This window comes from Schistocerca piceifrons, chromosome 7 (genome assembly GCF_021461385.2).
Source record: "Schistocerca piceifrons isolate TAMUIC-IGC-003096 chromosome 7, iqSchPice1.1, whole genome shotgun sequence".
In the NCBI taxonomy this organism is placed as follows: Eukaryota; Metazoa; Arthropoda; class Insecta; order Orthoptera; family Acrididae; genus Schistocerca; species Schistocerca piceifrons.
Genome location: NC_060144.1, coordinates 438,579,625 through 438,598,418, shown reverse-complemented (window position 1 = coordinate 438,598,418; position 18,794 = coordinate 438,579,625). Strand labels below are relative to the sequence as shown.

General features: G+C 44.6%; 1 protein-coding gene across 4 annotated transcripts in view; it reads left to right on the top strand.

The window, feature by feature from the left end:
- Positions 1-18,794, top strand: part of LOC124804745 (protein daughter of sevenless) — a 258,427-nt gene that overhangs the window by 5,783 nt on the left and 233,850 nt on the right. The window lies entirely within an intron of this gene.

Here is an 18,794-nt window from a genome sequence, read left to right as displayed (position 1 = left end):
AAACAATTAAAATCGCTCAAAAGAGGAAAGGCCGCTGGACCTGATGGGATACCAGTTAGATTTTACACACAGTACGCGAAGGAACTTGCCCCCCTTCTTGCAGCGGTGTACCGTAGGTCTCTAGAAGAGCATAGCGTTCCAAAGGATTGGAAAAGGGCACAGGTCATCCCCGTCTTCAAGAAGGGACGTCGAGCAGATGTGCAGAACTATAGACCTATATCTCTAACGTCAATCAGTTGTAGAATTTTGGAAAACATTATGTCCGAGTATAATGACTTTTCTGGAGACTAGAAATCTATTCTGTAGGGATCAGCATGGGTTTCGAAAAAGACGATCGTGTGAAACCCAGCTAGCGCTATTCGTCCACGAGACTCAGAGGGCCATAGACACGGGTTCACAGGTAGATGCCGTGTTTTTTTTACTTCCGCAAGGCGTTCGATACAGTTCCCCACAGTCGTTTAATGGACAAAGTAAGAGAATATGGACTATCAGACCAATTGTGTGATTGGATTGAGGAGTTCCTAGATAACAGAACGCAGCATGTCATTCTCAATGGAGAGAAGTCTTCCGAAGTAAGTGATTTCAGGTGTGCCGCAGGGGAGTGTCATAGGACCGTTGCTATTCACAATATACGTAAATGACCTGGTGGATGACATCGGAAGCTCACTGAGGCCTTTTGCAGATGATGCTGTGGTGTATCGAGAGGTTGTAACAATGGAAAATTGTACTGAAATGCAGGAGGATCTGCAGCGAATTGACGCATGGTGCAGGGAATGGCAATTGAATCTCAATGTAGACAAGTGTAATGCGCTGCGAATACATAGAAAGATAGATCCCTTATCATTTAGCTACAAAATAGCAGGTCAACAACTGGAAGCAGTTAATTCCATAAATTATCTGGGAGTAGGCATTAGGAGTTATTTAAAATGGAATGATCATTTGAAGTTGATCGTCGGTAAAGCAGATGCCAGCCTGAGATTCATTGGAAGAATCCTAAGGAAATGCAATCCGAAAACAAAGGAAGTAGGTTACAGTACGCTTGTTCGTCCACTGCTTGAATACTGCTCAGCAGTGTGGGATCCGTTCCAGATAGGGTTGGTAGAAGAGATAGAGCAGATCCAACGGAGAGCAGCGCGCTTCGTTACAGGATCATTTAGTAATCGCGAAAGCGTTACGGAGATGATAAACTCCAGTGGAAGACTCGGCAGTAGAGACGCTCAGTAGCTCGGTACGGGCTTTTGTTGAAGTTTCGAGTACATACCTTCACCGAGGAGTCAAGCAGTACATTGCTCCCTCCTATGTATATCTCGCGAAGAGACCATGAGGATAAAATCAGAGAGATTAGAGCCCACACAGAAGCATACCGACAATCCTTCTTTCCGCGAACAATACGAGACTGGAATAGAAGGGAGAACCGATAGAGGTACTCAGGGTACCCTCCGCCACACACCGTCAGGTGGCTTGCGTAGTATGGATGTAGATGTAGATGTCGTTTCCAAAGGAACTATGCCGACATTTCAGTTAAACGGTTTAGGAGAACCTAACTAGGATGACCGAACAGACCTTTGAACCGAAGTCGTCACAAATGCGAGTCCATTGTCTTAGTCTGAGGCTCGTCACGAACGATAATGCTATCAATGCAGTAAACGTCAGTAAACTTTATTGAAATGTAAGAAAGCCTATAGAGGATCAACGGTTGGTGGAGGGTCTGGCAGTTGAACTTGATAGTTAATAAATGCAACCTCTTGCACATAAACAGACGAAGAGATTCACTACTGTTAGATTGCGAGAAGTCACTGGAAACAGTAATTACGGAAAATTTATAAAAGTAACCATCAGAGGCTGTCTGAAATGGAATGACCACTTACAACAAATTTTAGGAAACGTAGATGCCAAGCCGAGATTCAATGGGAAAATCTTATAGAAGTAACTCATACCCCTAAACAAATCATTTACAAAATACGTGTCTGACCAATTCTTGATTATTGCTCATCAGCCGTACCATCACCGGGTTGGACTAATGTAAAAGATATAGAAGATCCAACGAAGAGCGGGTCGTTTCGTCACGGGACCTGTTTGTCGGCTCGAGAATGTCTTGAATAAGCTCAACAAACTGCAGTGGCAGGCGTTACAATGGAAGCATTGTACATGACGGAGAGGTATACTCTCGAAATTCCGAGAGCGTATGTTCCAAGAAGAATAGGTTAACATATTATTTCTTCCTATGTAAGTCTCACGAAATGATCACTACTGCAAAACTAGGAAAAAAAACTGAGCTCATGCGGAGGTTTAACGAATAGAAGAATGAAGAGGAAAACGGTAGTAGTACCACGCACTGAAACGTGACTTGCAGAGAACAGATGTAGAACCACTGTGTCGCCTCTCTCTGTATATTTAAGAAAGTTCTGCCTCTAAATGTGGTGCAGAGGAACGCGCGGTAGACTACATATTAGAGGATAGTCCGCTTCATGCATCCGAAGGCGGTTTGGACAATTTAAATGAAGTGACCAAAGTGTTTTGACCGGACGCACAAGACTTAAGTTGTAATGAAAAGAAGAGTAAAAGAAGGGACCCACAAAATTAGAGACAAATATCCATTACATCGCTTTACTTTGGAATTCTTGGACATATTTTCAGTTAGATTATAATACATTTTCTTGAGACGCATTTGTCAGAATGAGTGGTATTGAGCTATAGAGCCCTTCAGGACGAGAAAGAACTGAAGAAGAAATAGCCAGAGTGATTACACCTGCAAGTAACATGTCAACGGAAAGAGTCTCAAACTTTTGTTAATGCATTTGATGTCCTAACCATTTTGCATAGTTATGAAGTGTTCTCTGGTGGAAGACAGAACTGTACTTGTAACACCTAAGAATCACATAGGCAAAATGTAGGCCTGACTTGACATACCACATAGAAAGAATAATGGTTCTGACTACGAACATGTTGGTACGGGGTACTAGTTGTCGTTCAAACCGGATGTTCAGTTGTAGTTGGGATTCACCGCCCATTGGGACTTGTCTTTGATTCCCAGCTGACATGACTTCCCCACCTTCGCCAACTTAAGCGTAAATGCAGGCAACACCTCAATCCACTTCACTGCCTCAGTAACTCTTAACTGGAGTGCAGATCGCTCTACCCTCTTTCAGGTCTACAAAGCCCCGATTCTGCCCTGTCTTGATTATGGGAGTCTTGCACATGGTTCAGCATCTCCCTCAGCAATGTGGGTACTGGACCCCATTCATCATTGTGGGGCCCCACTTGCGACAGGAGTCTTCAGAACTAGCCGTGTGAACAGTCGAGGTTGGAGACCCTCCATTAACTATCAGGCACCAACAACAGCTGCTGAATTACGCTATACGCGTTCGTAGCTTCCCTGAGCTTCCCAACTACCATCTCGTTTTCCCCGGAAGCGAACTCCACGTCCCATTACAGTGAGCCAGAAATGGGTTCAGAATTGCTGCAAGCCCCCAGTGTCTGTGTTCAGAACCATATTTCCTCCACTGTCGCCTCTGGTTAGAGTGTCATCATATCTGCCCCAACAGCTTGTGGCCCTACCCTCAGATTTGTCTCGAAATCTCTTTTGGCCCAAAAGATTTCGTTCACCCCACGATTTTAGGTCGCCTGTTCTTGGCTCTCTGAGTTCGGAAGTGGTATTCACTAATGGTTCAACAGTTGACGGACAAACAGGCTTTGCATATACACATGCATGGTGCTATGAATTCCACTCTGCCAGACGGCTGCAGTGTCTTCATTATTGAATTGATGGCCATTAAACTAGCTATTTGCCATGTTCGTTCTTGCACTGGCAAGAGTATCCTAATCTGTAGTGACTCCCTTAACAGCCTTCAGGCTATACACCATTGCTAGTTTCCTCACCCACTGGTCATGGCTATCCAGGATTATGCCTCTGGTTGGCCAAGCTGGTCACCAGGATTCTGATTCTGGAAATTGGGGGTCCCAGAACCAGACCTTCGGGCACTTATATTCCATCGCTTGCTGGAAGTCTGGAACTGAGAATGGTCTGTCCTGATCTCCCCAAACAAAGTGAGGACAATTAAGGAGACCACGACCACGTGGTAGTCTTTCCTGCATGCTTCTCGCAGGGAATCCATCGTCCTCTGTCGACTCTGCATTGGCCACACTTGGCTGACACATGGCCGCATTCCCCGACGTGAGGATCACCTCATTGCCGATGTGGAACCTGCCTGATGGTGGCCCACTTACTCATAGACGGTTCTAATGTTGGTGCTTTGAGATGGCATATTAATCTTCCTGACATGCTACCTATGGTGCTAGCAAATGACACCAAAGTGGCTGACCTAGTGTTGCCGTTTGCTTGTGTACGTGGTTTCTGTTCATCCCTGTAATGTAGGGCTTTTGGTTCACTGACTGACTGCCTGAGGGGTTGGTGAAGCAGCCCTCTCCTGCCCCCCCCCCCCCCCCCCCTCCCCCAGGAGTCCCTTGTCGGCCCTTGCTCGGTGTCCCAGCCTGGCCTCCACCGAACCCACCTTTTTCCTTTTTATTCTTTTTCACTTCTCGGTTTTAATGCCATGTCCTGATTGGTCTTTTAACGTCTTGTCTGTACGGTCTTTTTTCTGGTCGTGTACCTATGTTTTATTTTACTTTTTCAGTTTTTTTCCTTACTGTGTTAGTTACGCTTGGGATCTCTAGGATTTGCCTTTCGCCTCCTTCCTTTGACGACGACTCCAGGTTTTCCACTTATTGCATGAAGGACTGATAACCTTGTACTCGTAGTTTAGTCCCTTTCACTCCAAACAAACCACCCAACCAATCGATGTTCAAAGTAGATCGAATCAACTTGGAAGTATTTCAGTAATATGGCATAAATTTCTAAATCCCATTTCTGTTATTAATCTGTAATGACATGGTGTGTACAATATGTTCTTGTACGTGTGATCCACGGATAAATAAAACTATTACTATCACTTCTACTACAAATCTACAGGGGCAACTGAAAGCACAGACATAAACGCCACAATACCAAGCCACTGTTCCTGAATTTTGGCAAAAAGAAGCAACTACAGTTTAAGAACGATAGCTTCAAATCCATTGAGTGTGAAGTTCCATCTCAATCTTGCTCTGATCCTACCAGATGTGGAAATAGGATCATAAGGTAATCAGCTTCTGAAGGGAGTCATACGCAGAAAGAAAGAAATAATTTAAGTTTTAAAAATGACGAAGAGACCAAGTATAGTAGTAAATATTCTTGTCCAGACCCGCTCACTCAACATTTCCGCACACTTGGCAGCTATTAGAAGCGTGTTGTGTGTTATGCAGATTGCTGCATATAAACTCAAACATTCGATTTGCTAATTGCAGAAAGCAAGTACCTTATGTACTGTAGATGTATATTTCAATAGATGATGCGCTTACTTTTCAGATTTGATGTTCTTCGACCTTTCACCTGTCTAATATGAACCCCAATGTAAACGGTAGGAGGACATGATCTAGTAAGAAGAAAATTATTTTTTGGATGATAGACACGGCTGTGCTATTTGTTAGATGCCAAAAAAATTCTGAACGAGCAGTCACCTTCTGGATAAATAGGGCTAATATCTTTTTCAGGAGCAACATCTTCACCGTCCTCGTCACGAAAATCAAACAGTCCATCCTCACACTCAAGACTGATTTCGGATAATAATGCTCCCTGTATTTAATTTTCTGTTCTTGATTTAAAGCTCGACGCGCCAAATTCATAACGAATACAGAAAAGATAACATACAAAATGTGTACACCGGCTCCATACGGGCTCTGCACTTAATATTTCTATCGAATTATTGACCTGTCCGCATGTCCTCGATTAGGTATCAATCAACACTGGATTTACATAGGTAGGAGCTAAACATACATGTCAGACAGCGCATCTTCCATTAAAAATTAAACTACAAAAGCAGACTGATCCTGGTGTACATTTATAAGTTTGAAATTCCAAGAAGAGAAGAATCGATAGACTTTCCTATAACTTTCTGATAGTTTCCAAATTCCCCTGTCAGATTCGTAGGACATGTGGAGACAGGCGAATAGATAATGTAATCACTAAGTTGATGTCTGCGGTGGTGTTAACATCGTTTATCACCATCTGTTAGGCAGGGGCAAAACAAAACTCTCACTAAGCGCAGGTTGCTATAAGCATGCCGTAAGAAGTTGAAGCAGCTTGTAGGCACGTTAGATGGTGCTGACTCTATAGTCTTAACTACAGGGCGATCCAAAAAATGAAAGAAAGTAAACCATTGTTGTGGAAGAAAGACAAAAGGCAAGAACATTACCCTATTGTATGAAATAGGGATATGAGTGACGTTTAATGCACAAGATGCTCGAAATGTCTACCGTCCCCGGCTACATTGGTATACAGCTGGTTCCGAAACCATCATAACGCGCCGTTATAGTGCGACTCAAGTGCATCGGTTGAAAAAAAAAAGGTTCAAATAGCTCCAAGCACTGTGGGACTTAACGTCTGAGATCATCAGTCACCTAGACTTAGAACTACTTAAACCTAACCAACCTTAGGACATCACACACACCCATGCCCGAGGCAGGGTTCGAACCTGCGAACGTAAAAGCAAGTGCATCAGTCTCACTTCTGATGGCTCATTTCAGGTCCTTAGTGACTTAAGATGATTCCTACAGATCCTGTCCTTGATGTAACCTCACAAGAAGTCGCACGTATTGAGATCCGGAATGTATGGGTGCCACTCAATCCCCTGGCCCGTGGATTTCTCTGCATCTAGTGCAATCAAATGCTCACCAAACTGCAGTTCTATGGGGTCGAGCCCCACTTGCACGAACCGGTAGCGGCGAGTCATGTTGAAACAGCCTGCTTCTGGGCGAAAGTGCCGCTCCAGTGACTCTCGAGGCTTCATTCCTGTGACCATGCCGTCAATGAATATCGGACCCATAAGCCGCTATGACGATGAGCCACACGACACGGTGACCCTTTGCAGTTGCAGTTGCAGTGGCGAGACGACTGTATCTCAATATTGCCAGTTTCGTTTGTCCACGTAACCATTCAACTGAAAATGGGCCTCATCACTGAACCAAATCTTGTATTCAGTCATGGCACCATTTTCAAGTTCCTCGATCATGTGGTTTTGCGAAACCTCTCCGCCGCACAGTGTTCCCCTGCTTGAGTAGCTGGCACATTTGGATGTTACAGGGACGCAACCTTACTGCTTTCGTGAGGACGCGCTCCCTGTTGTCATCGGTAACAACTGTGGATTTTCGTCCCGACGCCTTGCTGCTTGCATCCGAAAAACTCCCTGTGGATTCAAATCTGGCCCTCAACCCGTCAACAATGAAAATCAGAGTGAGATGAGAGCCAGAACAGCGACCATATGATACCGTGAAAATCACTGCGACTTTTCAGTGCTATAACGTACCTTGCGATAAGCAGCTCACTAGGTGTTCTTTTCTGTCCCTCTCTGACAGATATGCCCGTCGAACGTTAACATTACTGCGATTATTTTCATAAAATTTTCTTACGATAAATATCTTTCTTCCAAGGTCAATGATTCCATATTGCTGCTTCTTTATTTCCGGTAATAAGGCATTCACGTTAAATGTCAATATATGTGCTATTACAATATGGAGGAATTATACTTACATCAATACATGTGAAATCAGGATCTTAACATACTCTTTCTCATGTTTTTTTGGACCATACTGTACCAACATTGTCCACACACCACGCTAACATTGAGACTGCTGTTTGCTCCAACTTTCTTACTCGAGTTGCGCATGCGCACAGGCAGTTTACTCGTAACCGTGACACTCAACCTCACTGATAGTGGTGCGCATGGTGCTATCATATTAGTTTGAATTTGGCAGCAATTTCAGTAACTTTTCGCGAAGATGGAAAAAGTGTAGTAGTGTTCAGTGAACCTCTTTTTGCTTTTCAATGACGAGATAAAAAGCGGAGTTTTTCCAGCGACTATTCACCATCAGTGACAACAGTCGTTAATTCAACGAATTTATACGCGCTCGAGCAAACGTTTTTGACAAGAAAGTTCCATGACGTCCGGCAGAAGGGATCGATAACATTCCATTACAATTTCTAAAATCAATGGGGCGGGGGGAAGTGGCAACAAAACGACTATTCACGTTGGTGTGGAGAATGAGTCTGTCGACATACCATCTGACTTTCGGAAAAGCATCATCCGCACAATTCCGAAGACGGCAAGAGCTGACAAATGCGAGAATTACCGCACAATCAGCTTAACAGCTCATGCTTCCAAGCTGCTTACAAGAATAGTTTACCGAAGATGAACAAGAAAATTGAGGATGCGCTAGGTACGGTCAGTTTGGTTGTAGGAAAAGTAAAGGCACGAGAGAGGCAATTCTGACGTTGCGGTTAATAATGGAAGCAAGACTAAAGAAAAATCAAGACACGTTCATAGGATTTGTCGGCCTGGAAAAAGCGTTCGACAATGTAAAATGGTGAAAGATCTTAGAAATTCTGAAAAAAGTGGGGGTAAGCTATAGGGAGAGACGGCTCATATACTATATGTACAACAGCCAAGAGGGAGTAATAAGAGTGGACGACCGAGAACGAAGTGCTCGTATTAAAAAGGGTATAAGACAAGGATGTAGCCTTCGGCCCTACTGTTCAATCTCTACATCGAGGAAGCAGTGATGGAAATAAAAGAAAGCTTCAGGAGTGGAATTAAAACTCAAGGTGAAAGGATATCAATGATACGATTCGCTGATGACATTGCTATCCTGAGTGAAAGTGAAGAATTACATGGTCTGCTGAACGGAATGAACTGTCTAATGAGAACACAGTATTGACTGAGAGTAAATCGAAGAAAGACGAAGCTAATGAGAAATAGTAAAAATGAGAACAGTGAGACACTTTAACTTCAGGATGGATGGTCACAAAATAGATAAAGTTAAGGAATTCTGCTATGTAGGCGTCGTTGGTGATTACCATTGACGGACGGAGCAAGGAGGACATCAAAAGCAGACTAGCAGTGGCAAAAAGGGCATTCCTGGCTAAGAGAAGTATACTAATATCGGCCTCAATTTGAGGAAGAAATTTCTGAGAATGTACACCTGGAGAACAGCATTGTATGGTAGTAAAACATAGATTGTGGGAAAACCGGAACAGAAGAGAATCTAAGCATTTGAGATGTGGTGCTACAGACGAATGTTGAAAATTAGGTGGACTGATAAGGTAAGGAATGAGGAGGTTCTACGCAGAATCAGAGAGTAAATGAATATGTGGAAAACACTGATAAGGAGAAGGAACAGGATGATAGGACATCTGTTAAGACATGAGGGAATGGCTTCCATGGTACTACAGGGAGCTGTGGAGGTCAGAAACTGTAGCGGAATTCATAGATTGGAATACACCGAGCAAATAATTGAGAACGTAGGTTGAAAGTGCTACTCTGAGATGAAGAGGTTAGCACAGGAGAGGAATTCGTGACGGGCCGCATTAAGCCAGTCGGAAGACTGATGACAAAAAAAAAGTCAGAAGATCAAAACCGATTGAAGAAAGATGTAAACAAGATATCTGTGTGCCACGAAAAGTGGTAATTGATTCTAAAGAGTACAAAGTGTGAAATCATCCAAATTATTACTAAAAGGAATCCGTTAAATTTCGCCTACCCGATGAACCGCACACATTTTGAAGCTATGGGTTGAACTGAATATTTAGAAATTACAGTTAAGATTGTCTTAAATTGGAGCGGCCGTAGCCGGCCTTTGTGACCGAGCGGTTCTAGGCGCTTCAGTCTGGAACCGCGCGACCGCTTCGGTCGCAGGTTCGAATCCTTCCTCGGGCATGGATGTGTGTGATGTCCTTAGGTTAGTTAGGTTTAAGTAGTTCTAAGTTCTAGGAGACTGATGACCTTAGATGTAAAGTCCCATTGTGCTCAGAGCCATTTGAACCATTTTGGGCGACCGTATAGGTATTGCTGTGGGCGAGGCCAACCGACGGCTACGTTTTATTGGATACAACAAATCCACTGGACGACGTACGCTACACTTGTTTATGCGGTGCTGGAGTATTGCTGTGCGGTGTGGGATCTTGGCCAGGTAGGAATAACAGGGAACAGCGAGGAACTTCAAAGAAGGCAGCTCGTTATGTACTATCGCAAAATGGGAGTGTGTGTGTCACGTATATTATAAGCGAGTTAGGATGGGAATAATTAAAACAAAGGCATATTTCGTTGCGGCGAAATCTTTTCAAAAAAATTAAATTACCAACCTTCTCCTCAGAAAGCGAAAATACTTTGTTGAAAAGCACCTACATGGGAAGAAATGATCATCGTAATCCAATAACGTAAATTAGAGGTCGCACGGGAAGATTTAAGTGTTCGTTCCTCTCGTGAGCTGTTATAGAGTGGAACGGTACAGAAATAGTGTGCAAGTCGTTCCATGAACTTTCTGCCAGGCATTTGAGTGAAAATTGCAGAATAGACACGTAGATGTATCGTGGTTATGACACTTATTACTGAATGCGTAGGAGATGTGTAGACATCATCCTGGTATTGCTTAGTTTTCTGCAGATTTTTGATTGTTGTGTAACGTGGCCACTGATTGTATTATACTAATACACCAGAAAGAGGCCACACCACATGTTTTGCTACATGGGTCTTTGCAGGTTGGATGACGTGAATTAAGTAAATTAGGAATAACTATCTTTTATGCTAACCCTTTTTATGACATTATGTTTTATTTTCAGTCCAAGTTAATGTTGTTGTTCCCCCCCCCCCCCCCCCCCCCCCCACACACACACACACACACACACACACACACACACACACACACACACACACACACACACACACACACACACACACACACACAGAGAGAGAGAGAGAGAGAGAGAGAGAGAGAGAGAGAGAGAGAGAGAGAGAGAGAGACTACAATGTGCCGGCTGAATGACTGTGTGTGTGTGTGTGTGTGTGTGTGTGTAGTAAATCTTAAAGGTGCTTGAGATGATGGAAATGGCGTATAATTTATTTCACATTAAATTGATAAATGTTGTACTTGCTTTTAATAACAATATATAGCCAAATCATAACCTTTAGTTCAAAGCTCATTTTGCACTAGGTATCTGCCACATTAAAGGACCAGGATTTTTCTCTCCATTGCTGTCATATGTGGAACTTAGAGGTAGTCATGTCTGGGGAAAAAAAGGCTTTTGGAATGAAAAGCAAGCAGATCATTTTAGATATGTGTTTTCTTGAAAATTACAATTTATTGCAGATGTGTCAATGGAGTAATACGCTCTTCAGATGTCTCACAGGTGAAAACTGAGGCCATCGTTGCGACAGTGATGTGTTTTAGGGGGCTTACATCCATTTTTTACCAATAATTATAAAGTGCGGGAGGTGGAGAATGTATGTATCCACAAGAGGGGACTATGTTGATACATGAATTATTTTTTAAACAAAAAAAGAAAGCAAATCTTTGATCCTAACGCGGTTCCTTAATTGAGCCATCCCATAGGCTGCGTTGTCGAGGTATCAGTGTCGGCATTTTTATAGTGCGATGCGTGGGACTGTTGGCAAACTGTGGCGCTTATATTATAGTCAGCGTGAAGCTATCGCTGGTGGCGTTATCGTGGAAATAGAGCGTCAAGTCGGGAGGGGGCTCGCAGCTTCCCGGGCCTTCTGGGAACCTCACGGATAAGAAGTGCGCATGCGCGCCGCACGTGGGCCAACCAGCACTCTGTTCGTCGCCCGCACCGAGTTAACCAGAGCTCCCAACCACGGCGGACGTGTTCTCTGACGCGCCACAGATCACTTTTCTAGTGTATTGCATAGCAAGCCAGAGCTAGGTTCTGAAATCGTGTAGTCAAAAGCCCTAGTCCGTAGCGAGATAATGTTTGTAAACTACGGTACTTCCCCGTCAACTTCTTCGCCACGCCAAAGCTAATGAGGAAAAGCTGAGCAGTTATCAGGGAACAGGATTAAACATCACAGCGTATAAAATACGTTTGGTGATATGTTTGTTGCCATTCCGATTCCGAAGATTGTGTTAATCATCAGATGGTGGCATCACATATGCAGACCAACCTATTAATCAGCTGTTGATTGTTTACAGACCCATGGGCCACTACAATGAAAAACATTTTCGAACTGGCAAAAATTCGAAATGGAAATGATTGACAAGGATAAACTGAAGTTAAAAGCAACAGGGACAATAAACTTAAAATAAACTTAAAATAATACGTGTTCCAATTTTTTCGGAGACCTTGGATGTTTCCTGCAGCGCGAAGTATATCGGAAATAAATTTATCAGTAAGGTGTACTTTATCAGCATTATCACGAAAGTTTTTAGATGATGGGTCAAAAAATGCTTCAAATGGCTCTGAGCACTATGGGACTTAACATCTGAGGTCACCAGTCCCCTAGACTTAGAACTACTTAAACCTAACCAACCTAAGGACATCACACACATCCATGCCCGAGGCAGGAATCGAACCTGCGACTGTAGCAGTCGCGCGGTTCCGTACTGAAGCGCCTAGAACCACTCAACCACACCGACCGGCACCTACAGGATCATCTTCATCCATTGACCTTCGTTTTTGCTCCGAGCTTATTGTAGACTTCCGTACAGTGGGAAGTGACGACAGATTTTCATACCAGTGACCACGTTCCAATATGGGTTCGTCTGCTGACTCTGGCGGTGGTCGACCGGAGACCACGAAGACGGATTATTCAAAGAGCAAATTGATTGTGATACAGTAAGAACAACAGGATTGTGTCTTGGAGATGGTGGACTGTATCATTTGTGTGATCCAGCGAGCTACCACAGATTGCATTCCCCAGTCTGGCAACCACCGTAGGCGATGGCCTGTTCCTTGGTGGAATGACGAATGTCACTGGGCAGTCTGACTGAAACGCAGCTTTGCAGGAAAATCAAACATAATTCAGCTGCAGAAATCCTTCGTGTTTCAGGTCTGTGAGAATGGAAGTGATAAAAACAGAAGAGAAATTTGAGGAAGAAATTCGTAACTGCTGATAATTGATCCATTTCCATTGCACACGTTTGGGACTCTGTAAGGCGGATTTCAGGCAAGAGAAGTACATATCCCCTTGGTTGAGACATGGGATCTTCGTGGACACACTTAAAGACATGGCTTAGGTTGTAGCTGAACACTTTTCTGCCGTCATTGCATCATCAAGGCAAACTTCTCTTTCCAGATGGTCTGTAGGACTGTGAAAAATAAGGAGGCTCTGCTTCTTCTCGTGTAATGACGTCTACAATATTCCATTCCCAATATGCGAATTGGAATCAGCTCATCCATGGCCAGAGACACTATTCCAGAACCATAATGCTGTGCTTCATCATCTGTGCGCTGCGATCGAAGGCAAGTTCCTATCTTGTTTCAGTTAGACCGACTTGAAAGAAGGCGATAATTCCGTTATGGAAACCAGGCAAGGGCTGTCCAGCCCTAACAGCTACTGATGAGACTCTTACCCATACAACTAGTAAAGGTTGCATATCAGTGCAGGGTCAACTACCGCCTCGCCTGGCTCCTCAAATCCGGAGGTCAACTGTGCTGCTTCCAGTGCGGTTTCAGGCGCTACCGTTCAGCCTTGATAACTTAATTCTGCTGGAGAGAGCAATACAGGATTCCTTCTTATACCTATCCCATTCGGTTGGTGCGTTTTTTGACTTCAAAAAAATTGTTAAGCATCACTTGGAGGTAGAGCATCCTACACAAACTTCATGAACAGGAACTACATGGACGTCTGCCGTTCCTTATCCAGTCCTTCCTCGAGGAAGGGTGCTTTCGATATCTCTTTGGTGATGCCTTGTCGGACTGCTACTTTCAGGAGAATGGGGTCCCCCAAGCACTGTACTCAATGTCACACTGTTTGCAGTCGCTACCAGTGGCTTGTCCTTCAGTCATGATCTGTGTTAAATGCTCTTAGTTTGTGGAAGACTTCGCAAGCTGCTACTCTTCCTCCGATCCTACGACAACAACGAAGGAACTATCGCTGACCAGCTGGAGGCTGGAAACAATCTTCAGTATTTTTAAATGCCTCAGTACAAAGACGTGGAGAGCTGACAGGCCCTGCCTCCTGCAGTTATATGGGGTATTTGTTAGATCACGGTTAGATTATGGCAGTGTGGTTTATGGTGCAATCCGTATGTCCTGCTTCAAAATGTTAGTGTCCACCATGAGGGCATTCGGAAATCGACTGGAGCCTTTCGGACCAGCCCAGTTCAGTGTCTGTGTGCAGAGACTGGTGAAGTACCACTCTGGATTGGACTGCGCCTTCTTCTGGCTCGAGAAGCCCTGAAAAGCTCAGCATTGTCTCGGGCACTGGCACTTGTTACAGCAGACCACCCCAGCTCTAGTGGCTCTTCAGGCATCTGCCACATGCGACCAATCCTTTCGGCATACGTGCTATTGTCTCAAGGATATGGATACATCAGAATACACAGCCAGGGATGGAACAGATTGCATCCTTGGTGTCTTTAGACACCCAAAGCGGTTTTAAGCTTGACACAGTACAGGAAAACGGTACGACAGATCACGTTTTCAAAACTGTTTTTCTTCAGTTATGTACGTACCACAGTTTTATCGTTGTTTATACCGATAAATCGCAGCAAGAGAACTCCCTCTGCTCCTCTGGTGCTTTCACTGGTAGTTTCCTAAGTGCACCTTCCGGAACAATTTACAAATTATAATGCGAAGTTATATGGCATTGTGATGACACTGGAGTAGATTTCCAGGCGTCACAGTACAACGTTTCTCGTCTGTTCTGCCTCAGTTAGTGCGCTACATGTGGTCCACCAAATGTATCCGATAGACCAGCTGATTTACCTCATCCATGACTGTTTACAGCTGCTGCTGCAGCAGCAGCGTGGCAAGGAGGCAGCGGAAGAAGCATGACGGGATGATGATGTACGTCGATGTGCCGTCCCCTTGCACATCATCTCATAATCGGGCCTTATCCCTAATCTCATCCCTCAAGGGCTTACTATGAACTAATCTGCGTGTGAGAACCGCCATAGTGTCCCCCTCCCCTCCACACCACCACCACCACCACCACCACCACCACAACGAGAATGACATGCTGACTTTTCGTTTGGGCGTTGATGACAATGACGATGATACTGAGCGACCCACATCCAAAATCATCGTAACTATACATTCGCAGTTATCTCGCAGACTGATAGTTTTCGGACCCGTTTTTACTAGAACGTTTTTTATCGAGAGCCCAAGGAAAAGCAGTTAATGTCTGAGGGAGGGGAAGCGGCCGGGGACGTCAAATGCTATAGCGCTTGAGTGGGGAGAAATGTTCTCGAACAGGCTCTGGCTGTAAGGTTGGACTTCGAGACAAAGTGAGGAAGAGAGAGGTGCAGAAGACTGGTGGTCACCTTTTCTGTTACGTGGGTTACCATATGGCTGGTGGCAGAAATCTATTGTTAGGAAAATTTAACTTCGCTGTTACTTCGATCGAAAAGTTGACTCCCCGATGCCTGCAGCCCCTGCTTAAGGCGTGCAAAACCAGGCGCGGCGACATAGCGAGGCGCTTTCTTACACGTGATGCAACATAAATCTTACACGTCTTTAGCCTCGCTGGCAGCTGTAATCTGAATATGAGGCGCGCTTGAGAGAAAGCGTATTCAGTCTCGAGCTACTGCGGGCCGTTCAAGTTTCACATCAAAGCCTCATTACTACTACTACTACTACTACTACTACTACTACTACAGCCACTTCAGCCTTTGAACCCTCATTTATCCTCCCCTCCCACCCTCAAGCTCACAAAATTGGTTAATATTTGTGGACGAGTTGCGTCAGCCGTAACGACTTCAGAGAACACAGGCTGGTGCGTGACCTACATTGCGTGTCACCATCATGGCGAGAAAGAAAGCACTTCAATTTTCGTGTTGCTTTGCAAGTATCAACCAGCAGACCAAAGTGAAGGCCTGTACTGTCTTGTTTTCGTCCGAGAAGCAGCGAGAGGAAGAAGAAACGGCGTACACAAAATTACCTTCCTCAGTTGTATCGTTGCCTTCCTCGGTTGTATCTGTCGATTCGTCGTTTGCTGTTTTAGTCATTGACGTTAAGGCCGAGTCCTTATGTTCGAATCCAATGGCTTGTCTGTTGTAAGTTGTTGGAAATATCGCCTTCCTCGAACAATTTTCGTAACTGTGCTGTTGATTTCTTTTCGTATAAAATGTTCAAATGTGTGTGTATTCCTAAGGGACCAAACTACTGAGGTCATCGGCCCCCTAGACTTACACACACTACTTAAACTAACTTATGCTAAGAACAACACAGTCACCGATGCCCGAGGGAGGACTCGAACCTCCGGCGGGAGGGGCCGCGCAATCTTTGACAGGACGCCTCAAACCACGCGGCCAAATGGTGCAAATGGCTCTGAGCACTATGGGACTTAACTGCTGAGGCCATCAGTCCCCTAGAACTTAGAACTACTTGAACCTAACTAACTTAAGGACATCACACACATCCATGCCCGAGGCAGACTGTAGCGCCTAGAACCGCTCGGCCACCTCAGCCGGCCCACACGGCCACTCTGGGCGACTCTTTCCTATACTCACACTACTGCGTTAAACATCGCGTTGTGTTTAAATTTGAAGTTAATTGCTAGTTTTCTGTTGTTTGTTTTGCGTTCTTATCTGGGAAGTGGGTTCCTATCACTGGTGATAATTCGCGCATTGCAGTGACAAGCAGTTGTGAAGTGGGGAAGCCCGTGAAGTCCCGTCACTACCTCCAGATCTCAGTGCATCACGCTACAGACACGTTCTTAATCATGTTTCTAGGCGACATTGTTTCTAAGTGGCACTTGTTAAATAAACCGTGGTTAATCAGCTATCTTCTCTTGCCTGAAATGTTTTCGCAGTTGCGAATACAAACAACCACCATCAGCTTCACAATGAACATTGTACAGGATCGGGACTCGAACCAAGATCTCCCGCTTTAACCGAGCGTTGCCTTGCGATTAAGCTATCCGAGCACACCTCCCGACCAAAACTAAACTTCGTATGTCGGCAGCGATATGTCTACAACCTGCATTGGTACATCCATTATGTATATTCCCGTATAAGGAAGGTACTTGAAAGTCTTTCGCCCTATGACGGCAGACACCTACGATATTGCAGTTCCCGTGTTGTTGAAGAGTACATGCATGCATTCATTTCCGAAGGAACAGGCATTGCGGCGACTACAGCCGTTATTAAATACAGGAAATTTTTTCGCAGTTGCGAATACGAACAATCGTCAGCTGTATAAGGGAATGACGACAATGAAAATAGTGCCAGACACGGACTCGAACCGTATTTCCAGCTTTACGAGAGAGGTCGCATTATTGCTTTTGGCTATCCGTGCACGACCCACGGCCAGACCCAGACTTCCACATGTCGTCGTTAGTACATCACAACCTGTACTCGTACACACATGTAATCCCCGTACAGGGGAGTACAGGTATCGGCGCATAAATACGGTATCGTAGTGTATGTGTTGTTAAGAACAAAGACGCAATGTTCCTCCGGACAAATCTTTGAGAAAGTGATGTTGAAATGAAATGTAGGTATGTCATTATTGGCCGGGAGAACACTTCTGGAATATTAGGCCGCCTCCTGCAAATCTTTTTTGATTTGACACCACTCTGGGAATTTGCGCGTTGATAATAAGAGGACAACACACATACTCAATTCCGAATCGAGGAAGTCCACGATCCAGCCGGGAATTTAAACCATAGTCCCGCGATGGAGAGTTAGCAACACTTCCCACAAGACCACGAGCCTCTGACAAAAGTGATACTGGAAAAAGCCCGCCGCAGGAACCTTTTGTCCAAGACGTGTGTCCAGCCGGACTTCCGTGGGCACCCTAACAATGATTCTATTGGCGTGACAGGTACTTAGCATACGTCCCTTTGTCTGTTGGTTGGTTGTTTTGGGGGAGGAGACCAGACACCGAGGTCATCAGTCTCATCGGATTACGGAGGATGGGGAAGGAAGTCGGCCGTGCCCTTTCAAAGGAACCATCCCGGCATTTGCCTGGAGCGATTTAGGGAAATCACGGAAAACCTAAATCAGAATGGCCAGACGCGGGATCCCTTTGTTTGTCCTGACACATTTAGTTCTGTGTGTCGCCAGGACACTATGTTTACAATCGATTTCGGAAGACCGTTAATTGATGTGATTGTGTATACTGGGGGTCCCAGTCCTTTGTCACAATTATACAGATGGCAGAGTAGGGTTAAGGAACTTACGATCGTAAAACATCAATATTTGAAGTTTTATTGACGTACCCAACTTACAGCAACCACTCCTGCCATCGTCCTCCCCGCCAACTTTTTTTAGTAATTTTAATTGAAAGAAGGTAATGCTAAACTATGTGGTCTTGGAAGAGTCTGATTCGATTTTACTTACCGGTCTGGATTAAGTAGTGAATTTGAATGTCGATTAATCGAAGTTTATCATGGATATCTAGGTGAATAGGGTCATAACACAACCACAACAACGGTTTGAGGTGCCATGTCACTTACTGCGCGGCCTCTCCCGCCTTAGGTTCGTTTCCTCCCTCGAGCGTGTGTGTGTGTGTGTGTGTGTGTGTGTGTGTGTGTGTGTGTGTGTGTGTGTGTGTGTGTGTGTGTGTTTTGTGGTGTTGTTGTTGTTGTTAAGATAAGTTAGTTCAAGTAGTGTGTAAGTCTAGGGACCGATGGCCTCAGTAGTTTGGTCCCTTAGGAATTCACACACATTTGAACTATCTTAGGACAGTTAGTCTCCGGTCTTCTGAGACATTAGTAAAAAAAATTAAAAGAAAAACAAAACAA